This window comes from Ceratotherium simum, chromosome 4 (genome assembly GCF_057802395.1).
Source record: "Ceratotherium simum simum isolate JZ-2026a chromosome 4, ASM5780239v1, whole genome shotgun sequence".
Lineage (NCBI taxonomy): Eukaryota > Metazoa > Chordata > Mammalia > Perissodactyla > Rhinocerotidae > Ceratotherium > Ceratotherium simum.
The window spans coordinates 18427706-18440545 of NC_141903.1; positions in this window are offsets into that span (position 1 = coordinate 18427706).

Consider the following 12840-nt stretch of genomic DNA (forward strand, 5'->3'; position numbering starts at 1 on the left):
AAGCTTACCACACTCATCAAGCTGAGGGTGTCCTGAAGACATAAGATCTGGACTTGCCACCCATCTCAGCTAAAAGAACATTTCCAAATTAGAGAAAGCAGCAGATGAAAGAATAAGAAGGCAGGAGGTGCCCCCTACTGGCATGCTTACATTATCTCAGGAAGAAAAGTGGATTCTGGAAACAGAAGGCAGAGGATTTAGCATAATTTTCAAGGAGGACAAAACCAAGTGTTAGACTGAGGTGGGAGGCAGTGATGACTGAAAGATATAAGTGGGAACTTACCAGCATGGATGCCTTTATCACCTGACTTTACCCCACAGGAAGTGGCTCACTCAGGTCAGGTTGCTAGTCAAGGGTAGAGCTGGCAATTGAACCCAAAGGTGCCAACTACAAATCTGGAAATCTCTCCCATGATGGAAAGCAAACCCTTTCAGACTAGGAGCTGTGACTTATGCATTGACATCCTTCATGGCACTTTGCATAAAAATATATGCATCAATTATTTGATGAAATCAAACCAATTATTTGATGAAATGATAATCAACATTTATGAAACGATCACTCTATGCCCAGCACTGTGCAAAGTGCTATTAACATATTATTTCATTTGTTATTCACAATAACAGTATGAGGTAGCCCACTTTACAGATAAGGAAATTAAGTCTCAGAGAGGTTAAGTAATTTGCCTATGATCACAACGCCTGGATTTGCACCCAAGCACACTAACTCCAAAGCCTGGCCTCTTATCCATTAGACCACAAGTTCTCCAACTGTTCGGTCTCAGAATTCCTTTACACTCTTAAAAATTCTTAATGACCACAAAGAGCTTTTGTTTACAAGGATTATATCTATCAATATTTACAGTATTCGAAATTAAAATGGGAATTTTTAAATTTACTAATTAATTTAAACATTGCAATAACCCTTTTAATGTTAATATAATCAACATTATTTTCATGAAAATTAACTGTTTTCCCAAATAAAAAAAATATTTAGTAAGAAAACTGTTATTGTTTTACATTTTCACAGATTTCTTTAATATCTGGCTTAAAAGAAGACAGCTGGATTCTCATATCTACTTCTGCATCCAATACGCTCTGATATCACCCTTCATGTAGCTTCTGCAAAACTCCAGTGTACACTCATGACAGAATGAGAGTGAAAAAGGCAAATAACATCTTAGTGCTATCACTGAGACAGTCTTGAGCTCATGCACCCCTGAAAGGGTCTTGGGGACGCCTGGGGTCTCCAGACACCCTTGGAGAACCAGTGCTCTATAAGATGCTGTCCACAGGGCAAAGGAACAAGGGCCCTGCCTTCCCAGAGTCACTTCTGGGGAAGTTAATCCACCTGAAACATTCCTATGGATTCCTCAAATGCCTTGTCTTCCCTTTCCCTCCATTCTTGCTCTTTTCCTGGCAACTGCATGTCTTCTAAGTCAATTTTTTCTTCCTCTATGCTCTGGATGCAGCCTGTCAGGGCAATGAGGAACCTTGAGACAGAACCCTACAAGCAATAAAGAGGGACGCTGTCTCAGTCCTAGATGCCTCTGTATAAAGACCAAGGAGCATAAACGATTAATTCCTAACTACTACTCCATTTCTAGGGAAATTCTGACAACTCCTCACTCAATTTCATCTAGACTAAGAAACCTAGGATTAAGAAGTGATACTCCTGTTTCATTAAAATAAATAAATGTGAGTCATTAATTGCAGTATCCTAAAAGACAGTCACATTTCCCACCTAGAGGGAACGTTGGCTCCCTGGGTGCCATCCTTCCCCTGGTCGCCAGCTCTCCCCTGGCCTCCCATTAGCATCCATGAAGAGGGGCCCCTGCTCCACCCCATCCCCAACAGGGATCCTCGCTGCTGCTTCCAAACCACACTCCCCTCTCTGCCCTAAAACTCCAGCTCGGAATCTCATGTCATCAGACTATGCCACACACTGCCTGTCTTGTTGCAAACACTCGGGTCATTCCCTTCCCTCCTTGAAGATTTTGGCTCCTCACTCACTACCATTCTCTCCACCACCACTTCTTCATTCTGTCTCTTCCTTCCAAGACCCTGCTCTCAAAATTCCTTGACAATTCTCCCCAATGAGCTTGTCATCCGTCTACCTCAGTCCCTCACTCCTGTGGTCATCTCCTAGACATGATCACTACCAACAACTCCAAACTCCCCATAACCTGATCTTCTAGCACCCCACTCTCCATCTTCCCAGCTCAACACTACCCTGTCCCCAACAATTTTTTGGCCCCCTAAGGACCTACACTTAAAATCCAAATGCATTTCCATGGCCCTCAAGATCCTACATGATATGGCCCTTGCCTGCCTCTCTGGCCTTGTCTCCCAACCCTCTCCCTATCACTCACTACTCTCCAGCCCTGCTGACCTTTCTGCAATTCCTCAAATATACCAAGTCCATTCCTGCCTCAGGCCCTTTGCACTTGCTCTGTCCTCTATCTGGATAGTCCTAGCCCTGGATGTTTTCAGGGCTCCCCTCTCACCTCCTTCAAATCATTATTCAAAATACCTTCTCAGTAAGGCCCCCTGTAACCTCTCTATTTAAAATTTCAACCCACCCACCCACGGGCCATACCCCCTTCTCTACTTTATCTTTTCCACAGCATCTGTCACTTTCTAGTGTAAGGTATAACTTACTATTATTTTGTAGACAGTCTGTTTCTTCCGGCAAGGATGAGGGCAGAGATTTTTACCTGTTTTGGTCAGTGATGTATCCTTAGTACCTAGAACAGCACCTGGCACATAGTGACCATTCAATAGATATTTTCCGCATGAATGGAGGAAATTGGATTATGCAGATTTGAAACAATAAAAATAAAAATGTTTATTAAGTCATTTACATAAAATTTTAAACAACAAACCACTACCAATTTATCAAGAATTATCTTTCAATGTTTTAACAGGCTTAAAAGAAGTTATATTCATGCCATTTCTGTATAGCGTCGCCTCTTTAACAGAAATACATGACATCTGTTATGGGCTGAATTGTGTCTCTCCTCACCCCACCTCCCCCCACGCCCACACCCCAAAATTCATGTTGAAGTCTTAACCTCTGGTACCTCAGAATGTGACTGTATGTGGAGACAAGGCCTTTAAAGTTAACATGGAGTCCGTAGGGTAGACCCTAATCCAGTGTGACCTGTGTCCTCACAGGAAGAGATTAGGACACAGACACAGAAGGAAGACCACGTGAGGACACAGAGAGAAGGCAGCCATCTGCCAGCCAAGGAGAGAGGCCTCAGAAGCAACCAACCCTACTGACACCTTGATCTTGGGCTACCAGCCTCCGGAATGGTCAGACAATAAAGTATTGTGGTTGAAGGGCCCAGTCTGTGGTGTTCTGTTATGATAGCCCGAGCACACTAATGCAGTATCCGTGTCAGGACTAGTCCTAAATTATGTAAATTTTTAGTATTTATGCAAGGTCTTCAGGAATACATCCCTCCCGTAAAATTCAACAGTCCTGTGTTCCAGTATTGCGAGGTGCCAAGCACTGTGTTGTGTTATGTCTGTTGCCTTCTTAGCTCCCAGTTCTTTCTGGCTCCTTCTCAAGGCATGAATCCACGCCTGCTTTCCCTGTCCCTCTTCACACAACTGTCCCCTCAGCCTCTCTCCATGCCAGCCTCACCCCTCTGCCTCTGACTACAGTGCAGGACTGAAAAACAATCTGTTTTACTACTCTTGTGACATACCCAGTTTTCAACCTAGGAATGCAGAACATTGTGCTCAATTAGCTTTTGATCTTTCTGGAAGATGAAGATGCTTCTTAACTCTGTGCCCTGCCCCTGACCGCACCCCTGGGTTAGTGGCCCCGATGGGCTGTCCCTTCCAGTGCATCAGTGCAAGTGTTCAGGAAGACAAAAGCCAGCTGTAGCCTGGGCTCTGAGCAGCATACCAACAGCAGGCAGCTACCACCTCTGCAGTGGGGCTGCAAGACGGAGGGGAGGGATGGTGCGTGCCATCGCCATGGAAACCCCCTCCATCCTCGAGCTCCAGAGGAAGGCAGGACCTGCAGTCTGTTCCACTGTGTGCTCCAAGAAGAGAAGTGGCTCGTCAGTCTGGGCTCCTCTTGCAGGAAAGAGAGGCCTCTTCACAGGGAGTGTAGGCATGAATCCTCCCAGGAGCCTGTGCACACAGGGCCACAGGCAGCCATCTGACTGTGGTACTTCCTGCTGTAATTCAATTCTACAAACTGCCTGTTTGTCTACCCCAGGCAAGGCTGTAAACTTGGAGACCACAAAGATAAACAACCCCTCAGCAGGGTTTGACTCTAGCTGGAGGAGAGGGACGGAAGATCTGCCATTTGATTGCTCCTATTCCTTGAGTACATGTGGCTAAGGTTCCAAAAGCCACTAGGTACAGCATGTTCTCTAGTTAATTCTGGGCTTGTCGAGAGACGCCAGAACTAGCCCTGTGAGCATCAGCCATTGGGAAAGGAAAGAGGCCTGAGAGAGGAGGTGGTTAGCCTTTGGGTGTCTGCAGGGAAAAGCCACGTCCATGGTGGGAGAGAGTGGTTCCTCCCCTTCCTGTAGCCAGGAGTAGCTCTAAACGAACCACATGGACCTGCAAGGATGGGAGAGTGGCATCTCAGAAACTGTAGGCTTACTCTGGTGCCACCAACAGAGCCAAGTGGGGTGAGAGAGAGGGCTCTTGGGGGAGCATTCTGGGAGCCTGAGAATACGGTGTGTGTCCTTTTCAGTCTTCTTAACACACTGTGGAGAGAAAAGGGGGATCACCGGCATGTGGGACTTGAACTTAAACACTGGTGCCTGCTCCCGGTCCAGGGATTTCTCACCTGCCGGAGTAGCCCAGGTCTGCAGGGCCTGCAGATCCTCTGGCGTGGTGTACCTGGGAAACCTTCACCCCATCCCATTCTCTGTGGCCCTTACAGGGTCTGGAAAGGACCCCAATGGTTATTAATGGAGAGGCAGAGGCCACGGATGGCCCCTGGATCAAGCAATAGGAGGCCCCACCTGGGAAAGGTGTGGGAAAAGGCAGAGCTGCCATTCTCAGGAGGAACGGAGGTCTGCAGCCATAGAGGAAGGGGTGGTCACACACACCCTACACAGAGCACTGGCCACCAGCATCACAGAGCCCAACACCCAGAATGAAGCCAGGACACTCCCCATAGCCAAGATGTGGCCTGCTCCCTGAGCAGAATCCTTCCGTCCTCCAGCTGTCCTCCCTGGCACTGGGCTGTGGTAAGGCCCACGAGGACCTGACATCTGCAGGCAAGAGCTTGCAATGAGTTTCAGATGGAAGCTCTAAAATGAACAGGACTGGGGCTTATATTCCAAATCAAAATGGAATTTTAACCCAAAGTAACTGGAAAGCTGAACAATCTGTTGAGATGCTGTGAAGCATCACCTACCACCCAGCAGGGAGGAGAGGTCAACAAAACACGTTAGGCAGCAGTTACTGCAGAAAGAAAACCAGTTCACTTTCCACCCTGGCGACTTGGGTCATCTCAGTAAACAGGCAAGGGGCGCTGTAAGAAAAACCGCTAATAGGACCAGCGCTATCTAGCAGGGGAGGCGGGAAGCCGGCCCCCTTGCTCATGCTCTGCCCCCACCACTCTCTCTGTGGAAAACTGTGATGAAGACGGGCCCCCTGCCTGGCTCTGCTTGATGTAACAGTGGGCACAGTGCAGTCCCTGGGTGTCCAGGAAACGGGGTCCCCAGGGACTGATGACATACTCATTCATTTCAGCAAATACCCGAGTAGCTGCCACATGGCAGGCATGAGGATACAACAGTACACAGGACAGGCCTCAGCAGCTCCCAGGGTGGCTGAAGAGACAGCTGGACCAACAGGCAGACACAGCCCAGCGTGGTAAGTGCCAGGATAAGTTGAAGGGTCTGGGGCTAACTGAGCAAATAGGAGGGCAGCCAGTCCAACCTCGGGGTCTCAGGAAAGGCTGCCGGCAAGAGAAGAGTCTCAGCGGAGAGCTAAAGGATGGGCAGGTAGGAGTCAGGCAAATCAGAAGAGCTTTCCAGGAGTGAATCAGACGTTGTCTCCCTGGGAGCCACCACGCACCGTGGGAGCCACTAGACTTTATCCCGAAGGCAGTGGGGCATCACTGAAAAGTAAATGAAGTGGGGAATGGCTGTTTAACGGGCATGGGTTTCTTTAGTGGGGTGATAAAATGGTCTGAAATTAGATAGATGGCTGCACAACATTGTGACTATAATAAAAGCCACTGAATTGTACGCTTTAAAATGGTTTAAATGGTGAACTTTATGTTTCATGAATTTTACCTCAGTTAAAAAAAAATAGTAAATGACACTTGGAGAGGACTTTCAATTCCAACCACGAGGGACTAACAAGGACCACTGGACCCTCCTGCCTGAAACAAGTAATAAACAGGGCAAACATGAAATGATGGTTTCTGAGAGAACAGACGTTAAACCAAGGACAGCGATCCCCAAGGAATGGAAAATGAATGAGCTGAGCCCAGAGACTGCCACTGAGTGGGGAAGGGAGGGGACCCAAGCAGAGCCAGCCGACTCCCTGAGAGGAGGAGACCGCAGAGTGGGCGGGGACCAAGGCAGCCAGTTTGTAGAGCAGAGCCCTGGAGAGGAGAGAGCAGCAGAGAGAGAACCGGGAAAATTTGCAGAGGGCCTCCCGCTAGTATTCAGAAGAGCACCGCTCATTACAGGCACGCGAGAAAACCGCCCGAAAGGATCAGAGGGAAGAAGGCCCGCAGACCACACACGGGCAGGAATAGTGTCCATCCCCAACAGCCAGACTGGAAAACTGCATAATTCAGGGAACAGTGGATAGAGAACTAAGAGTCTTACCTCGTTCCTTAAATTAAAATTAAAAATAGAACCACCATATGACCCAGCAATCCCACTTCTGGTATACATATCCAAAGGAAATGAAAACAGGATCTCAAAGAGATATCTGCACTTCCGTGTTCATTGCATTATTCACAATAGCCAAGTGTCCACCAACAGATGGATGGATAAAGAAAATGGGGTTATATATACAATGGAGTATTATTTCAGCCATGAGAAAGAAGGAAATACTGCCGTTCGTGACAGTATGGATGGACATTGAAGGCATTATGCTAAGTAAGATAAGTCAGACAGAGAAGGACAAATACTATATGGTATCACTTATTTGTGGAATCTAAAAAAGCCGAACACATAGAAACAGAGAGTAGAATGGTGGTTACCAGGCGCTGGAGGGGGAGAAATATGGGGAGATGATGGTCAAAGGGTACAAACTTCTACCTATAAGACGAGTAAGTCCTGGGAATCCAAAGTACAGCATAATGTCTACAGTAAATAACACCGTATTATATACTTGAAAGTTGCTGAGAGAGTAGATCTTAAATGTTATCACAAAAAAGAAACAGTAATTATGTGACATGATGGAGGTGTTAGCTAACGCTATCATGGTCATCCTTTTGCAATATATAAGTGGATCAAATCAACACATTGTATACCTTAAACTTACATAATATTATATGTCAATTATATCTCAATAAAGCTGGAAAAAAGAAAAAAGAGTCTGGATATTGGGGCCAGACAGACATGGGTTTGAGTCCATGCTCCAACAACCTACCAGCTGCATCATTTAAATTTTGGAAGCTTGTTTCCTCATCTGTAAGACAGGGACTCATTTGATTGTCATAAAAATAAATGGAAGATACGGTAAAAAAAAAAAAAAAAAAAAAAAGTTCACAATATGCGTAAGTCAAACCATTATGCTATAAACTTGAAACTTATACAGTGCTGTATGTCAATTATATCTCAATAAAACTGGAAGAAAAAAAGTCTTTCCTCAAGAGAAGGGGAAATTTAGCCCGAGGCCAAAGGCTGCTCTGGTCCTCCCTAACAAACCTGAACAGCAAGACTCAAATGAATCAGATTGTGGCCAAGTAACTTAATTACATCCCAGAGCAAAGTTTAAGAATGTTTCTAGAGGGCCGGCCCCGTGGCTTAGCAGTTAAGTGCGTGCACTCCGCTACTGGCAGCCCGGGTTCAGATCCCAAACGCGCACCGAGGCATCGCTTCTCTGGCCATGCTGAGGCCGCGTCCCACATAGAGCGACTATGTGCAACTAAGACGTACAACTATCTACTGGGGCTTTGGGGGAAAAAAAAAAGGAAGAGGATTGGCAATAGATGTTAGCTCAGAGCCGGTCTTCCTCAACAAAAAGAGGAGGATTAGCATGGATGTTAGCTCAGGGCTGATCTTCCTCACAAAAAAAAGAAAAAAAAAGTTTCTAGATATGTAAAAATACTCAGCATGAAAAAAAGGTAAAATACATGTCTGGCATCCAATTAAAAACTGTCAGGCATAAAAAGCAGTAGGAAAACATGACCTATAATGAGGGGAAAAAAAAACAGCCAACTGAAACCAACCCAGAACTGACATAGATGTCAGAATTAGCAAAACAGAGATTATAACTGTATTTCATATGTTCAAAAAGTTGAGTAGAAACATGGAGATACGAAAAAGGACTGAAATCAAACTTCTCGAGCTGAAAACTCCAGTCTCAAATAAAACGATAGCATCACGTTCGCTGAAGGGGAAAGCCGTCCTGGCCGCCACCTGGAGAACAGCTTTGGGGAGATAATAGTAAAGCAGGAAGAATAAGCTGTAGAACGTCCCAGGTGAGAATGATGGTGGCCTGCAACAGGATGGCTAGCACTGGAAGAATCGGGGCTTTGCTGAGATATTGAAGAGGTGGAATTGGCAGGACGAGGTGACTGCTCAGCCGTGTGGGGTGAGACAGCCACCTTAGTTCCTCAACCTGAGGTGAGGTCGAGAACCAACCAACGCCTTAAGTGGACTCAGTGACAGGCAGAGGAATCTGAAATGCAATTCAGGAGGCAACAGCCGTGAAACCAGACGCATGCCCCCTGCAGGGTGCCACCCACGGGCAGGAATAGTGCATCGCGAACGAAAAGCAGGTGCAGTTGGCTTCTGGGGAGAGGCAGCGTGGAACAGAGTGACACTGAAGCACCAGGCAGGGCCCAGATCATGCAGGGCCTTGAGGCCCAGGGAGATGAGTTCAGATGTTACCCGAGGCACAGCGGGAATCTACTAGAAGGCTTTAAGCAGGGGACTGACGATTAGATTTGCATTTTAAAATGTCACACTGGAGCCAGCCCTGATGGCCTAGTGGTTGAAGTTCAGTGTGCTCTGCCTCAGTGGCCCGGGTTCATTTCCTGGTTGCGGAACCACACCACTGTCTGTCAGTTGCCATGCTGTGGAAGCTCACATAGAAGAACTAGAGGGACTTACAACTAGGATATACAACCATGCACTGGGGCTTTGGGGAGGCAAAAAAAAAGGAGGGGAAGATTGGCAACAGACTGTTAGCTCAAGACAAATCTTTCCCTGCAAAAAAATAAAAATATCTGTTTAAAAAAAATGTCACACTGGTTAATGATGGAGAATGGACTGGAAGGCACATGAGCAGAAGCAGAACGACCAGTTGAGGGCTTTGGTCATCGTGAGAGATAATGGCTTACATTTGAGGGGTGGAAGATATACTAGAAGCAGATCCTCAGGCTTAGTTTAGGACGGATATGGGGAGAGACAAGGATAACTCCCCAGTTTGTGACAGGAGTAAATGCCATTTATTGAGGCAGAGAAGGCTAGCAAAGGGCAGATTGGGGAGGGGAGAATCAAGAGATCCAGTTTAGATGTGTTAGATTTGAGATCTCAAGTAAGCAACTAGAGATAGGGGTCTTGCAGTTCTGAGAAGAGACCTGGGTTAGAGATACAATCGTGGGTCAGAGAGATAAATGCAGCACAGAGAGGGGATTTTAACCACAGAAGTGGGTAAGATCACACGAGGCGAGTTTGTAGAAGTGAGAAAAGAGGCCAAGACTGAGCCTCTACAACCTGACATTTAAGAAAGATGTGGAGACAAGGAAGGATTTTTAGTGATGGTGGAGTGGAGACTAGAGAGACTAAAAAAAAAAAAAAAAAGAGAGAGAGACAGAGGAAGGAGAGAACTGAAGAGGGGAGGTGACCCAGAGCACGTGTGGAGGGACTGGCCCATGATAGCAGGAGGGACACCTCTGTCGCAAGATGCAGGAAGCTTGTAGGATAAACAGTAGCAAGTTCAGGGCATTCCTGACTGTTGGCTCCTACATCCTCCACTAGGGAGGAGGTACAGGACCTGAGAGGCAGGGGTGGTGGAGAGAAGTTTAGAGCAGAGATGGTATGAAAACAGTTGACTCAAAGTGGGAGAATGAGTATTAGTGTAAAATTGTCAACAGTTTTGCATGCCCAGCTCAACTCACAAAGTTGGTCAATCCTGAATCCTCAGGGATGTCAACTGGTTCCACTGGGTGATTTTCTCCAGGAATGATCTTCAGTTCCCAAAAGGCACTAATACCAAAGGACCACAGCCCACCCCTAGCCTCCTCCGAGGCTGTTGCAGAATCAGCTGCACCAGCCCGGACCCAAGTCACAAACTGGATGTTCGGACATCCCAGAACCTTAGGAGTGGTTATCAAGGTAAGCTACACCTGATGCCCCCAACCCCACAATGAGGTCTGCGGGAAATCTGCAAGAGGAAGGCCATCTCTTTGACCTCCAGGTTCTCAAGGTTCCAGAGGGAAGGGCATTTTCTCTCTCTTTAAATGGTATAATCCTATTAATATACAAATCCCTATAAACTTAAACTATGCTAATCTCCCATATGCACACACACGATAACCCTGATAAGAGACAAACGTATAGCTTTACAGATATTTTTATACTCAAAAATAAACCTAAGCATAATAGTAACATGCCAAGCCCGTTTTGAGTGTTTCTGCATTAGCTCATATAATCCTCCTGACAACCTTTCAAGATAAATTCTATTATGGGTTTCACGGATGAAAAAATGGAAGTTCAGAGAGGTGCCTAAGGTCACAGTGCCTAAGGTCACAGAGCAACTAAGTTGCTGAGCCAGGATCTGAGTCTGGAGGCTGCGCTCCCCACCACTATGCTTTTCTGTGGCATATAAGTATATATGTATTTAAATAAAAGTGATCTTGAATACTGTTCTATAACCCACTTTTTACACTGAAAAAGTTCTGTGGTTACCTTTCCACGTCCACATATGTAGATCTACCTTGTCCTTTTTAAAGAATACATTTTATTCCACTGTATATCTGTATCATATTTTCCCCTTATAAACTATGTGGCAACAAACATCTTTGTAAACACATGGGGACCCTCGTGTGAGGGGTTTTCCCCTGCATCCTTGATTCTTTCTTGTGCCTTCTCCCCATCATTTGCCACCCTGGTGTCCCAACTCCTAAATTCCTCTTGAAGCCCTACTCTTTTCCACTGTCACCTCAAGGTCATTTCATCAAGTTCATCTGCAGCAGACTCCAAATCGGTCTCCCTGCCTCTCGAGTGAGGCTCTGAAACGCAACCTGACCCTGTCACTCCCTCCTCAAAACTTTTCCATGGCACCCACAGGACAGACTCTGAACCTAGGACAGACTTAAACCCCCTTACATAGTTTACAAAGCCGTCTGGCCCTTGCTTAACTCACCAGACTCCTTTGTTGCCAACCACACTCCTTGCCCAAACCTAAAGCAGAAAAAAAAAGGCCATTTTCATTTAACAAGATGTGTTCTCTTGCTTCCTCAAACTTGCAAAAGCCGTTCCCTCTGCCCAGAACACTTCTCTTCCACCAGGTCTCCATCCACACATCCCTCCTCAGGAAGCCTTCCCCGCCCTTCCCTACACTGGGCTGGGGAGCGCTCCCCAGCGCCTGGTCCTTCCCACCCCTGCACTCATTTTCCGTTTCCTGCCTGCCTCCTCCACTGGACCACAGGCACCTGAGGATGGGGGTGATGCGTGCCTTAACCATCGTAGGCTTGGTCCCTGGCACAGTGGGGCCTCAGTGAAGGATCTACAATTAAACTAATGGAAGAACAAAGTCAACTCGGGAATTTCTGTGGTAGTGCTGACCCTTTTGTGACCTGGTACTATTGCTTAGTATTGGTCTGATAGAGAATATTAACATTAATATATTGAAAAGGTTAATTGGAATTTGAAGCCTGAAAAATGCCATCAGAGGAGCAAGCTAGGTGTGGGTGAACCTACAGACAAGAGCACCCTCGAGGTCCAGCATAGGCAACTGTCTGACCTGAAAGAAACTTTAATCCCAGAGTATTATCACTTGGACAGACTAGAATTCCAAATGGGGCTTCTCATAAGCTTTTTTAAATAATGAAGCCAAACACATTATACTTAGTAACTTGTACACAAACAGCAACAATGCCCACAAAATGGAAAATTATCTCTATTAATGTAGAAGCATCTGTGTCAAGTTCTCAGTCTCAACAAACATGAAGCACTTTGCATCCAGATTAACAGCAGATGAAGAGAGATCACTCCGTGCTCAGGTCTGGCCGAGGACAGTAACTAATGGTAAAGGACTGACTGGTTGCCTTGCTCCCAGCCCTTTGTTCCCTCCACCACAAGAGACCACCTTTCAAAGTTTCTGGATTTCTGTAGAGTATAAAAGCCATTCAGAATTATGTTTTGCTTTTCAAAGTAGCCCAGTTATACCCAAGGATGCTAGATCTAATACTCGCCCTTACAGAAAAGTGCCCTTGTCATCTTATTCTTAGAAGTGTTTTTACTAATTCCACAAATTCAGACTGATTCAGTTATATTTAGAGGGTAAAAATCTTAAAGTCAAGATTAGTGTCTGTATGTGCTCCTAGTACTTCATGCCTAATATCTGCGGCTTCGTCTAATAATGATGGAAAAGAAAGGGTTCACCTTCTAACTTGACTACAGATGCTACAGATATTTCGTGTAAAGGCTTCCTACGGAGGTT